The sequence below is a fragment of the Lissotriton helveticus genome, chromosome 6 (genome assembly GCF_964261635.1).
Source record: "Lissotriton helveticus chromosome 6, aLisHel1.1, whole genome shotgun sequence".
Taxonomy (NCBI): domain Eukaryota; kingdom Metazoa; phylum Chordata; class Amphibia; order Caudata; family Salamandridae; genus Lissotriton; species Lissotriton helveticus.
The window spans coordinates 1711846512-1711861363 of record NC_136067.1 but is presented as its reverse complement, the minus strand read 5'-3'; the positions used below and the strand labels follow the sequence as shown (position 1 = coordinate 1711861363).

General features: G+C 55.6%; 1 pseudogene; it reads left to right on the top strand.

Annotated features, from left to right (window-relative positions):
• Positions 1-14796: 14796 nt before the first annotated feature.
• The window catches only part of LOC144765590 (28S ribosomal RNA), a 4619-nt pseudogene continuing 4563 nt past the window's right edge, over positions 14797-14852 (top strand).

Genomic DNA, 14852 nt, shown 5'->3' with positions numbered 1-14852 from the left:
GGCCGCTTTTGACACGGTCGACCATTCCATCTTGATCGACCGTGTCATCCAGGCCGGCATCCAAGGTACTGCAGCCAGTTGGCTGAAATCCTTCCTGGAAAACCGCTCACAGGCAGTCCGACTTGGAGAACTAGTTGGCACCAAACAAACCATCACATGTGGGGTTCGACAGGGATCTTCCCTGTCGCCCCACTTGTTTAACATCTATATATTTCCCCTGATCCAGGCCCTGAGAAACCAACAAATAACGGTGTTCAACTACGCAGAAGATTTGCAGTTGATTTTTTCAATTGACAATTCCGAAGCATCAATATCCACCTTCCAGTCTACCATGAGATTCATACAAACATGGATGGACCAGAATCATTTAAAACTGAACCCAGGAAAAACCGAGCTGGTTCTTACTGGAGACAGTGCTAGGTACTTGGGCCCACACTACTGGTCGTCTGATCTAGGCCAAGCCCCTATCCCCTCCTCCTCGGCAAAGACACTTGGAGTCACCCTGAATAGTGATCTCTCCCTAAAAACACAAGTGGGCCAGGTGGTCTCCAAGTGTTTTTTCCAACTGCGGAAAATTCGGAAAGTGCGACGTCTTTTAACATCAGAAGCCATTACTCAGGTAGTAATAGCGACCGTGATCTCCCATCTAGATTACGCAAACTCTGTCTACCTGGGCCTACCGCTTTTTCTTCTGAAACGTCCTCAGATGGTACAGAATTATGCGGCTAGACTGATTTTGAATCGTCCTCGATGGCTATCTGCCTCCCCTCTATTGAGGCAACTCCATTGGCTCCCTGGGGCTCAGCGATGCACTTTCAAGATAGGGTGCTTAATTTTCAAATCTCTTCACTGTAAGAGCCCAAGGTTCATAGACAAACTAATCATCAAGTATGTCCCATCGCGGAATCTGCGCTCTGCCCACCTGGACCTCTTACAGATACCATCGTTCAGCCGTAAACGCTCTGGAGGCTGTAGATTTGGTACCTTGGCTCCCCGTCTGTGGAACACTCTTCCCTTGGAAATTCGGTTCTGTCGGGATTTGCTTACATTTAGGAAAGCATTAAAAACATGGCTTTACATTCTAGCATATCAATAGAGTCCCGGATCCCCCTTGTTCAAGTATTTTCTTCTGTCTGTCAGCGCCAAGAAACCAATCGGTGTTAGCGCTCTCTATAAATCATTTTTTTAACATAACATAACATAACATAACATAACATAACAAGTACGTCCCTTCAAAGATGTATCACCAAACTTGCGCTTTTCAGATTGAAATATGTGACATGAAGCATTTACTCCTGTTGAATGAGCTCGACCCATATTGACAGCTCACAGCATCGTTCAAACACGTGGCCTCATCTTCACAGGGTGCGCGCTGAGGCACAGACTATCGCGTGCGGAGCCACAGCTGGGTTTTCCTGTATCACTTTGTTCTGAATAGATAATGGAGGCAAATGCACAATCCCTGCTTTCCTCTACATGGGTCTGTGGATGGAATTCCTCTGGGTCGTGAGACAACTCGCAACAGGCTCCTGCACGATAAATCATATGATCCAAGCCAGGTATCCATTTCACTGCCAGACTCCGACACATTGGACGTGGAACAAACATGCGCAGGTGAAAACAGACAGAGGCATTCAGCACTGACCCCACAGTGCACATAAATACTTGGGGCCTTATTTATGAAGGTCTCATAAATGAGGCCCTTGGTGCGCAGGTTGCTGTTTACGGTTAATTACAAACAGAGGCAACGCCTACAGGCTGATGAAGTACCCTCACTGCATGTTATGTTGATGCTGTCTTTTCGAACATCTGTGCTAACATTAATAGAACCGAAATATTAGTTTCTTGATTACTGCAAATGTTAAACAACCACAAACCCCTTTGAATAGTATCAAAACATAAGATAAATAATGCTATGTCATTTTGAATAATGTTTTTTATTGCTCCCCTCAGTTACTCTCCATTTAGTGTGTTTGCAATCCAACAGTATTGATTGCAGGAGTTAAGAGGCACAGAGAAAACAAGTAACATGACACAGGAATAAAGGTTTTTTTTTCTCAACTTTATTTAGCATTCTCTTAGCAGACAAGGGCTATGCACTGAGAACATTCACATTGTGACATTTGCACGAGTACATGGTTAAGCTGACATGGTGTTCTCACAGGCACAGCTAAGGTCATGAGATAGAATACACATCAAAACAATAATTCTTGCTCGGGCCGACTCAAGCATCCCAGCATTTTCCATAGTTATCAACACAGCATTGACAGTCCCGTTAATCCTACCTTCTGCCGCAGAATAAACCCTCAATCCAGGAAACAGCAAAACATATATTTCACTCCTCATAGAGCATGATGCCAAGCTATGGAGCTTTGGAGCCAACTCCTAATCTTAGGTGAATGCCTGCTTTCCCAGTGTATGGCGACTTCTCTTATAGCCAACAATAGGCAGATAGCAACAAACCTACGGATTTTCTGAGGAAATTGGATTACATATCCTAATAAGGCAATTACTGGTTGAGGTACTATTGGCATCTAAATCATACTCCTGAGCGTCTTGTGTATGTCTGTCCAGAAAGCATGTATACCAGGGCATATCCATGCGAGGTGGGCAAAGTCGGCGTGCAGGGAGTTACATCTCTGACAACAATGTGATCTAGTGGGGTCCATCCTGTATGCTTTGGTAGGGGTGATGTACATTCTGCGTAGGACCTTGAAATGGATCAGTTTGCGGCGGCTGTTAAGGGAGACATTGTTCGTGACTGCGCAACAGGCTGCCCATTGTTCGTCTGTTATAGGGTTGCCCAGATCCGTCTCCCAGGTGCTGCGTATCTTTTCGTCGTTTACTGGAATAATGTCAGCACATGCCTTGTAGAATTGGGATATAATATGGACCCCTTTACTACTATTTATCACTATCGTGAGGGGGGGAAGGATGCAGGCTCAAGTGGGTATTCCGGGAGTTTAGCCCTTAGTGCAGAGCGTAGCCTCAGTAGGACAAATCTGTCAATGAATGTGATGTCAGGAAATGCGGACTCATCTTCAGGATCAAAAATGTGACCCCCTGGATATAAATCACCCATTTTGGCAATGTTAAATTTAGTGCAAGTTCTCTGTACCAGCTTTTCGTCAGTGATGGGTAGCCATTTAGCATAATTCTCTAGGTATTCCCGTGGGCAGTACAGTGGCCAAGGTGTCCGGGAGAACAAAATCTGATTCCGGTCACAGGAAGGGTATCCTAGCATCCGGGTGGTACCATGTTTGCGAAAAGCTGCATTGTGCCACCAGATAATACAGCTGCAAATCTGGGACTCCGTACCCTCCTCTGTCGCAGGGAAGTGTCATCACCTGCCAGCGCACCCTGGGTTTCCTGTTTCCCCTACACTAGCTTGAGTAAGTGGGAACGTAGCGTGCTAAAAAACCTATATGGGAGTGGGATCGGTATATTCTGGAATAGATATAAAATTTTTGGCAGAACGTTCATCTTTATGAGGGCAACCCTCCCTGCCATGGATCGTGGGAGCTTAAGCCACGTGTCTATTTGCGTTTCTAGTTTGGAGATGGCCACCCGTAAGTTTACCAGATAATCTGATCTGACTCAAGGTGTATTTGCACACCCAGATATTTCACTGAATTTGAGCACCATTCCAGAGGGAACGCCAGGTCCCAGCGGGCTGTGCTAACTGTGAGGGGAAAAATCCCCGTTTTATGCCAGTTTATACCCAGTCCCGAAAACGTGCCAAATCTGAGAATTTCACTAAAGAGGGGGTCTAGGTTTGCCTGGGGATCACAAACATATAATATAGTGTCTGCATACAATGAAACCAGTAACGGGCCTGTGGTGAATTGTAAACATCGGTGTAGGTGTTTTTCTTGAAAATGTCTAATCAGGGGGTCCATTGCCAAAATAAAAAGTAGAGGCGATAGCCGGCAGCCTTGTCTCATGCCACGCGATAAGAAAAAAAGGCCCATACAGGGTACAGTGGGTTGACTGTACAATAGGGCCGTAGTGGCGGTAAACCCGTTGGGTATCCCATTTGCTGCATTATGTACAAAAAGAAGGGCCATTCTAAAGAATCAAAAGCCTTGTCCGTGTCTAGAAGGATCGACGTGGCGGGGGTATCTGGGTTTATTCTATGAAGGGTATTAAATAATGTACATAAGTTGAGGGCAGTGGAGCGGTGGGGCACAAAGCCAGATTGTGAGGATGATATTATAGACTCCATTAATAAGGAGAGAAAGCAGGCGAGTGCCTTGGCCAATACCTTGTAGTCGAGATTTAAAAGCGACAAGGGTCGATATGAGCCGCACAGTAGAGGATCCTTTCCAGGTTTAGGAAGTAGTGTTATGACAGCTTCACGGAGAGTGGGTGGTAGAACCTGCCTCTCCAACGCTTCAGGATTGACCTCTAATAAACGGGGGATCAATAGATCCTTATACGCCTTATAGACTTCGCCCGTAAATCCGTCAAGGCCAGGGGCAGTAGAGGGGTTAGTGGCAGAGATGGCCTCATCAATGCAGTCCTCTGTTATGCGTACCGCTAGAAAGTCTTGCATGAACTTTTCAAGGTACACCAATGCAATTTCTGACAGGTAGGACTCCTGATCTGTACGATCCTGCCCTAGTCTGGAGGTGTACAGTGTTTTAAAATAGTAAAGGAATTCCCTCTGAATTTCTAACGGGTCAGTGGTTTGTTGTCCAGTCGAAGTTTGTAGCTTGGTAATGTATGCCTTCGCATTTTGGGGTCTCATCATTTGGGCCAAGACCTGACCCGGGCGGTTTTCTTCTCCATAGACCTTGGCATTGTGGTACTTCCCCATAAAGAGGATTTCCCTCTCAGCGGTATCTCTATATTCCAATGGCGTTTTGAGACCAGTTACGGTGGAGACTTATGCGATTTATTCGTAGTTACCGAACTCGTAGAGGAAAATTGAATTCCCCTCTTCAGAAACCCGCTAATTGTTTCACAAACAAAGAGGCAGAAGGAATATACAAACTACATAGTTGTTCATTGTGCAACACGGGTCCTGATGATGGTCTCGACGAATTGTGCTATATGAGACCAAAACGTCGACGATAAGACACTTCTTTGTATATACAAGCACGGATTTTGAATTTGTATATAGTTATTGAAAGATGTATATATGGTAGATATGTAAATACTATCCATATTTTGTACAAAAAGTGTCAGCAAGTACTGTACAGTGAAAAAAACTCAGTAACAGTACATCTGTTGTGTTGCCGTTTATGAATTGACATATGATTTATATATATATGCAAATGAAAAATAATGTGACATAATGCAATAAAATAACTAATGAATTGTATGTATGTCCCTCGAGTGTTTCAAAATTGATGTTCACTACTGTGACAAGAATCTAAAAATTGCAAAAAGATTAATGAATGACTCCTTCAGGAACATTTTCATTGTGTTATTGGTAATGTATGCCTTCGCATATTGGGGTCTCATCATTTGGGCCAAGACCTGACACGGGCGGTTTTCTTCTCCATAGACCTTGGCATTGTGGTACTTCCCCATAAAGAGGATTTCCCTCTCAGCGGTATCTCTATATTCCAAGAGTAAAGTTGCCCATTGCTTGTCTAGATCTAGGTTCAATGCCTGTAGCTGTCTCTCGTCTAGAACCCCAAGCTCCTTCTCCAGGCAGGTTAGGGATCCACGAAGGTCCCGCAGTACTCCGGCGCTCTTGGAGATGCACACACCTTGCATGTAGGCAGGGCCGGACTGGCTACCGGGCAGTTTAGAATGCTGCTGAGCTGGGGGCGGATTTCGTTCATGGAGACCTGAGTGTGCTAAACAAAATTATTTTTGCTTTAATTATTTCGAAGCACACGCAGGTCTCCATGAACGAAATCAGCCCCCACCGCAGTGCAATCAGCCCCCAGCTCTGCTGCATTCCAAACTGCCCGGTAGTCAGTCCGGCCCTGCACGTAGGCCTTAAAACCTTCCCACAGCACTGCCTCGGAGTCAACTGAACCGGTGTTTATGGTAAAGTAGTCTTCTATCGCTTCCCGTATTTCCTGCCTGAAAACCTCATCCTCTAACACGCGATTGGGGAAGCGCCAATGCCTCTCGAACCCCTCAGGGCGGGGGACCTGGCCCGGCCCGTGCAGGGCGTTATACCCGGGCGGTGACGTCAGGCGGGGAGGGTCAGGGTGGGGGGTTGTAAAATGAGGGATATGGACCATTACAGGTAAGTACCGGAAAAAAAAAAATAAAAAAAAATCGTTACCTGCGCTGCAACGCCACATGTGATGCAGCGCGGGCAACAAAATTCGTTTTTTTTCCCCGGTACTTACCTGTAATGGTCCATATCCCGTATTTTACAACCCCCCACCCTGACCCTCCCCCGCCTGACGTCACCGCCCCGTTATAACGCCCTGCACGGGCCGTGCCTGCGGGGGACCCTTAGGGATAGCAGAACTGTGAGTGGTCAGAATAAGTTCTGGGGAGTGTCCGAAGACTATGAAACCAGTTGGAAATTTCAGGGGTAGCGAGCCAGTAGTCAATCCTTGTCCATGTGTTGTGGGGACTAGTGTAATGGGTATATGTAGTGTGTCCTGGGTCGTGGGCAAGGCCCAAGTCCACCAGGGAGAGGTGGTCGCATAAGGATTTCAAGGACTTGCGCACTTGTGTTTGGGGTCTGGTGCAGTCGAAGTGCTGTCTATGGGTCAGTTAAGAGTGATGTTAAAATCGCCCCCTATCAACAGAGGCATAGGGCCGAGCTGCATCAGCTTAGAGAGCAATGAGTAATAAAAATCTGGGGAGTCTATATTGAGGCCATAGACACAAATCAATGCCATCATGTGGCTCATTAGTGTACCCATCACTATCACAAATCTGCCCTCTGGATCACATGCTAGAGAATGGAAATGAAAAGGGATGCGTTTATGAATGAGAATGGCCGTGCCCCTGGCATAATTACTTAAATTTGCAGAAAATCTATGTTGGCCCCAGTTTGCGGCCAGGCGGGACGGGTCACCAGGGGAAAGTTGGGTCTCTTGCAAAAAACTACATCGACCTTGTCTTCATTTGCGGGTGTCATTCAAACCCCGGACATTCCACGTAGCAAATGTGACGCTCGAGAGGCCTGAGTTATGACCTATTTGTGCCACGATGTAAGGTTTAAATGGAATCTGATGAGGAGTAGGCATGCGTGTCTGCAAGGTGCGTCCATGTGCATATCTGCATTAGTCTCAGTGCAAAGCAACAAAGAAAAATCCCCTCCCACCACCCCCTACCCAGCCTGCCCGCCCAACCGGAGAGGCAATACCAACTTTAACCAACCATCACATTGTACCATGAATAAACTTAGCAAGGTGAAGAACCAATAATTAGGGTACATCCTGTTACCTCCAAAATGATTACGAGGTGAACACCAATAAGGGGGCGATCACTCTCCAACGGCATAGTGACATATGAAATATACAATATATGCTTAACCAATTTCCCAATATAAACAATGAGCACTCTGGTGTGCGCCCTATATCCACAAAAAACAAATCAAGTCTATCAGCCCGGACCCAAGCCAGAGAACAAATCCATACTCGTGTCTGATCCACTGTGCGGAGGGGAGAGTCTGTCTTTTTCGGAGGATTGTTTGTTGTTGTGTTTATAAGTACTAAAAAACTCCTGCACCTCTGTGGGATTCTCGAAGATCCGGGCCCGACCTTTGATCTCCACCCACAGTCTGGGCGGGTATAGCATACCGTATTTCAGACCTAGGTTCCTAAGTGTTGCCTTCACTCCTAGATATTTCCTCCTGGCTTCTTGAACCATAACTGTAAAGTCAGGGTACAGAGACAGTTTGGAGCTCTGCCATAATGTTTCACCGCGCTCACGTGCCAGTCACAGCGCAGTGTCTCTGTCTCTAAAGTTAATTACTCAAGCGATGATGGGCCTAGGCGGGCATCCTGGGTTGGGTCTAGGGCCTAGTGATCTGTGGGCGCGTTCTACCACAAATCCCGGGGTGAAGGCTTCTCTTCCGAATATATCAATCAGGATTGTCTCCATTAGGGTGTCCATACGACCCGCAGCTTTAGATTCAGGCACCCCCAAAATGCAAACGTTGTTGCGGTGACTGCGCACCTCCAAATCCCCATTCTTTATTGCGACTTCCTTGAGAATACAATCCATGCGATCAAGTCTTTTTAAGAATTGCGCCATTCTGTCCTCTAGATCCGAAGTTCGAGATTCCACTATGTCGAGGCATCTGTTGTGCACCATGATCTTCGTGCCAAGCTCCACAATATGTTTATCTAGCGTGTCAAAGAGCACATCTAGGGCCTTGAAACCCGCCCTCATTTCCTGTAGTAGTGGGCCCAGCTGAACGGAGGTGTCCTCAGGGATAGTGGAGGATTGCCACCTTCCACATTTTGCTGGGGGGTTAGTGACGGTCTCTGTAACTTTCTCAAATGGGAATAATCGCTGCTTAGGGTCTTTGTGGCCCATGCCGCTGCAGCGCAGGAGAATAAGTAGGAGAACTGTAAAAAGGCCACTGGCTTCGAGTCAGGGAGAATGCTGAAGTCAGGCCACTGAGGAGCCAAATACGCGATGGGTGAGCTGGCCTAGTGCTGTCTAGACGTCCGCCTGGCTGATGGTTCCGGGCCTTGTCTGATGAAGATTGCGAGGTGAGACAGACTCAGGTGGCAGCAGTGGTGTATCTGTGGAGGGGCAGGCTGCGAGACGTAGGACCCGGATCTTTGCCTGGCGCGGGTGAAGTGGGCCAATTTTTGCCGTGACCAAGGTGGCTGTGGTCCGCCCCTCAAGTTGTGTTTGTGTTGGGCCCACACTTGCGTCTGCATGACAGAGAGGAGGGTTTATGGATACATTTCACGCCGAAGAGAGGGGGGGGCTGCGTGGGTCAGCCCCGGGAGCCAGCACATGTCAACCCCGGGAGCCAGCACACAGTGGAAACGGTGCCCTCAGGAGCGCAGGCCCGTTGGAGACTGCAAGGGCCTGGAGCAAAGCCCGAACTGGGGCGTGCAAGCAGGCCCTTTTCCTGCTCACACCGGCACAGACACCGGCTGTGCAGAGCCCCGCGGGAGGCCAAACGGACCTCCCACACGGGGGGCGCTTGCTGATCAAGTGTGAAGCCTCACAGCGGCCCCGGGGGCTGCAGGGCTCCGGAGATGCGGCCCGCGGCTTGGGAAAGTACCCGGGAAGGGCTCCATGGGTCCTGGGCCCTGCAACCCCGGAGCCCCGCAGCCCTGCAGCCCCCGGAGCCCTGCAGCCCCCGAGCCCTGGAGTCCTGGAGCCCTGGAGCCTCGGAGCCCTGGAGCCCTGGAGCCCTGGAGCCCTGGAGCCCTGGAGCCCTGGAGCCCTGGAGAGCCCTGGAGTCCTGCAGCCCTTCAGCCCCGGAGCCCTGCAGTCCCCAAGCCCCGGAGCCCCGGAGCCCCCGAGCCCTGCAGGCCCGTAGCCCTGCAAGGGCAGGCTGGAGCCCTCCCACAGAGGCTCGGGGCAGGCAGATTGGCGTCATTTTGGTCCCGGCAATCTGGTCGCCCCTCTCCCCTCGGCCATCTGGTCGCGACCAATGCTTTCCTATAGGGTGACCAGATGGCCGGGTTTCCCTGGAAGTCCCGATGAGGTGCCATTCACCTCCCGGATCCCAGGCAGGGCTCCAGGAGGTCGGGCACGTTTGCGCCCTGGGTCCCCTCTGTCACCTTGAGTGCACGGATTACAAGAAAGGGGGGTAATTTTCCTCCGGATTACTAGGGGAAGGGCTCCGGGGGCTGCAGGGCTCCGGGGGCTGCAGGGCTGCGGGGCTCTGGGGTTGCAGGGCCCAGGACCCATGGAGCCCTTCCCGGGTACTTTCCCACGCCGCGGGCCGGAGGAGGGAGCCCCGGATGCCTGGGAGATGTTGCCCGGGACCACAGCCCATCTGGTCCCTGGCAGGGAACCGCTGGCCCAGGAGGGGTCCCAAAGTACCTTGTCCCTAGTAATCCGGAGGAAGGCTACCCCTCTTTCTGGGACCAAGTGCGCACCGCACGGCTCAGGGGACCCTAGGCGCGAACGTGCCCGACCTCCTGGAGCCCTGGCTGGGATCCGGGAGGTGAATGGCACCTCATCGGGACTTCCAGGGAAGCCCGGCCATCTGGTCGCCCCATAGGAAAGCATTGCGGACGACCAGATGGCCAAGGGGAGAGGGGCGACCAGATGGCCGGGACCGAAATGACGCCAATCTGCCTGCTCCGAGCCTCCGTGGGAGGGCTTCGGGGCCTCAGGGCTCTGAGGCTCCAGGGCTCCTGGGCTCCAGGGCTCCAGGGCTCCGGGGCTCCGGGGCTTCAGGGCTCGGGGCCGCAGGGCTCAGAGGCTCCAGGGTTCCAGGGCTCCAGGGCTCCAGGGCTCCAGGGCTCCAGGACTCCCGCAGAGGCTCGGGGCAGGCAGATTGGCGTCATTTCGGTCCCGGCCATCTGGTCGCCCCTCTCGCCTCGGCCATCTGGTCGCAACCAATGCTTTCCTATAGGGCGACCAGATGGCCGGGCTTCCCTGGAAGTCCCTATGAGGTGCCATTCGCCTCCCGGATCCCAGGCAGGGCTCCAGGAGGTCGGGCTCGTTTGCGCCCTGGGTCGCCTCTGTCACCTTGAGTGCACGGATTACAAGAAAGTGGGGTAATTTTCCTCCGGATTACTAGGGGCAAGGATATGCCCGGACACCCTCCCAGGAGGGCGGTTCCCTGCCGGGGACCAGATGGGCTGTGTTCCCGGGCAACACCTCCCAGGCGTCCGGGGCTCCCTCCTCCGGCCCGCGGCATGGGAAAGTACCCGGGAAGGGCTCCATGGGTCCTGGGCCCTGCAACCCCGGAGCCCCGCAGCCCTGCAGCCCCCGGAGCCCTGCAGTCTCCGAGCCCTGGAGCCTCAGAGCCCTGCGGCCCCGGAGCCCTCCCGCGGAGGCTCAGGGCAGGCAGATTGGCGTCATTTCGGTTCCGGCCATCTGGTCGCCCCTCTCCCCTCGGCCATCTGGTCGCTCGCAATGCTTTCCTATGGGGCGACCAGATGGCTGGGCTTCCCTGGAAGTCCCGATGAGGTGCCATTCGCCTCCCGGATCCCAGCCAGGGCTCCAGGAGGTCGGGCACATTCGCGCCTAGGATCCCCTGAGCCGTGCGGTGCGCACTTGGTCCCAGAAAGAGGGGTAGCCTTCCTCCGGATTGCTAGGGACAAGGTACTCTGGGACCCCTCCTGGGCTGGTGGTTCCCTGCCTGGGACCAGATGGGCTGTGTTCCCGGGCAACACCTCCCAGGCGTCCAGGGCTCCCTCCTCCGGCCCGCGGCATGGGAAAGTACCCAGGAAGGGCTCCATGGGTCCTGGGCCCTGCAACCCCGGAGCCCCGCAGCCCTGCAGCCCCCGGAGCCCTGCAGCCCCGAGCCCTGGAGTCCTGGAGTCCTGGAGCCCTGGAGCCTCGGAGCCCTGGAGCCCTGGAGCCCTGGAGCCCCGGAGCCCTGGAGAGCCCTGGAGTCCTGCAGCCCTTCAGCCCCGGAGCCCTGCAGTCCCCAAGCCCCGGAGCCCCGGAGCCCCCGAGCCCTGCAGGCCCGTAGCCCTGCAAGGGCAGGCTGGAGCCCTCCCGCAGAGGCTCGGGGCAGGCAGATTGGCGTCATTTCGGTCCCGGCAATCTGGTCGCCCCTCTCCCCTCGGCCATCTGGTCGCGACCAATGCTTTCCTATAGGGTGACCAGATGGCCGGGTTTCCCTGGAAGTCCCGATGAGGTGCCATTCGCCTCCCGGATCCCAGGCAGGGCTCCAGGAGGTCGGGCACATTTGCGCCCTGGGTCCCCTCTGTCACCTTGAGTGCCATATTACAAGAAAGAGGGGTAATTTTCCTCCGGATTACTAGGGGAAGGGCTCCGGGGGCTGCAGGGCTCCGGGGGCTGCAGGGCTGCGGGGCTCTGGGGTTGCAGGGCCCAGGACCCATGGAGCCCTTCCCGGGTACTTTCCCACGCCGCGGGCCGGAGGATGGAGCCCCGGATGCCTGGGAGATGTTGCCCGGGACCACAGCCCATCTGGTCCCTGGCAGGGAACCGCTGGCCCAGGAGGGGTCCCAAAGTACCTTGTCCCTAGTAATCCGGAGGAAGGCTACCCCTCTTTCTGGGAACAAGTGCGCACCGCACAGCTCAGGGGACCCTAGGCGCGAACGTGCCCGACCTCCTGGAGCCCTGGCTGGGATCCGGGAGGTGAATGGCACCTCATCGGGACTTTCAGGGAAGCCCGGCCATCTGGTCGCCCCATGGGAAAGCATTGCGGACGACCAGATGGCCAAGGGGAGAGGGGCGACCAGATGGCCGGGACCGAAATGACGCCAATCTGCCTGCTCCGAGCCTCCGTGGGAGGGCTCCGGGGCTCCGGGGCTCCAGGGCTCGGGGGCTGCAGGGCTCAGAGGCTCCACGGTTCCAGGGCTCCAGGGCTCCAGGACTCCAGGGCTCGGGGGCTGCAGGGCTCCTATGGGGCCACCAGATGGCCGGGCTTCCCTGGAAGTCCCGATGAGGTGCCATAGCCTCCCGGATCCCAGCCAGGGCTCCAGGAGGTCGGGCACGTTCGCGCCTAGGGTCCCCTGAGCCGTGCGGTGCGCACTTGTTCCCAGAAAGAGGGGTAGCCTTCCTCCGGATTACTAGGGACAAGGTACTCTGGGACCCCTCCCGGGCTGGCGGTTCCCTGCCAGGGACCAGATGGGCTGTGTTCCCGGGCAACACCTCCCAGGCGTCCGGGGCTCCCTCCTCCGGCCCGTGGCGTGCAAAGTACCCGGGACGGGCTCCATGGGTCCCGGGCCCTGCAACCCCGGAGCCCTGGAGCCCCGGAGTCTGGAGCCCTGGAGCCCTGGAGCCCTGGAGCCCTGGAGCCCTGCAGCCCCGCAGCCCCAGAGCCCTGGAAGGGCAGACGGGAACCCTCCCGTGGAGGCTCGGGGCAGGCAGATTGGTGTCATTTCGGTCCCGGCCATCTGGTCGCCCCTCTCGCCTCGGCCATCTGGTCGCGCCCAATGCTTTCCTATGGGGCGACCAGATGGCCGGGTTTCCCTGGAAGTCCCGATGAGCTGCCATTCACCTCCCAGATCCCAGCCAGGGCTCCAGGAGGTCGGGCACGTTCGCGCCTAGGGTCCCCCGAGCCTCGCGGTGCGCACTTGTTCCCAGAAAGAGGGGTAGCCTACCTCCGGATTACTAGGGACAAGGTCCTCTGGGACCCCTCTCGGCCTAGCGGTCATCAGCCGGCAGCTAGGCGGGCCAGGATGCCGCCCCAGACCTGGGTCCGTCCCTGGGACTGCCGCGTGGCAGGGTGCCTGGGACGGGGTCCAGAGGGCCCGGGGAACGCTTCCCCTGCGCCTCCGGGCCCTGGGAGCCACGGCTGGGTCCAGTGGCCCTGCCGGGCCCCGGGTCGGGTGCTAGGGCCCTGGGCCCTGTCCCACTGCCAAAGGCCCGGGACGGGGTTCCGTGGTGCCCGGGGAGCCTCCCCGTGCTTGACCAGGTTCAGGAGCTCCGTCCGGGGACCCTGAGGGCCCCGGGGACTGTGGCCTCCCCACCCGGGGCTCTGCCCTGAGTCCTGCCGCGTGGCAGGGTGCCTGGGACGTTGTCCGGCAGGCCCGGGGAAGGCTTCCCCTGCGCCTCCAGGCCTGGGAGCCCCGGCTGGGTCCAGGGGCCCCGCCGGGCCCCGAGTCGGGTGCTCGGGCCCTGGGCCCTGTCCCCCGGCCTGCTGCACTGCCAAGGGCCCGGGTCGGGGTTCCGTTGTGCCCGGGCAGGTCTCCCCTGCTTGTCAAGGTGCCCGGGGGCCCCGACAGGCCCTCCGACCCGGGGAGCCTTCATGGCTGGAGCCCAGCTGGGGCTCTGGGCCTCCGGTCCACCACGCCCCGGAGCCCGCTCACACCTTCGTTGGGGCACAGGGTGTCCAGACGGCTCCCCTTTCGTGCCCGGCCATCTGGTCGCCCAGATCCCCTCGGCCATCTGGTCGCCCGGATCCCCTTGGCCATCTGGTCGCCTGCAATGCTTTCCTATGGGGCGAGCAGATGTCCGAACTTCCCTGGAAGTCCCGATGAGGTGCCATTCGCCTCCTGGATCCCAGCCAGGGCTCCAGGAGATCGGGCTCATTCGTGCCTTGGGTCCCCTCTGTCACCTGGAGTGCAAGGATTACAAGAAAGGGGGGTAATTTTCCTCCGGATTACTAGGGAGAGGGTCAGTCAGACCTCCGTGAGGTCCGGAGATTCTGAATCAGGGGAAGGCAGCCCTGGGGCCTGCCCGCCGGGTCCGCCAGGGGCCCTGGGACACTCCTGCCTCTCAGCCCCTTGCCGATGGTCCTTTTTCTCCGATTTTGATCAGGCAGACCTCCATGAGGTCCGGCCATGCTGAGAGGGGAAGGCGTCCCGGGGCCCGCCCGCCAGGGGCCCACAGGGGCCCGGGGACGCTCCTGCCTCTCAGCCCCTTGCCGATGGTCCTTTTTCTCTGAGTTTTCTTAGGCAGTCCTCCGTGAGGTCTGGCCATGCTTAGAGGGTGAAGGCAGTCCCGGGGCCCGCCCGCCAGGGGCCCCTAGGGGCCCGGGGACGCTCCTGCCTCTCAGCCCCTTGCCGATGGTCGTTTTTCTCCGAGTTTTCTTAGGCAGTCCTCCGTGAGCTCTGGCCATGCTGAGAGGGCGAAGGCAGTCCTGGGGCCCGCTTCCTCGGGAGGGCGAAACCCTTCCAGACGCGATCCGGGGAAAGAGGGCGCGTGCTGCCAGGATGCTGGGCCTTACCCCTGCTCCGGCAGGGGGGTGCCCAGCCTCCCCCGGCAAACCCCCCCTTTGACGCTCCGGCATCATGCTTCCGACTACGACCTCAGATCAGACGTGGCGACCCGCTGAATTTAAGCATATTACTAATCGGAGG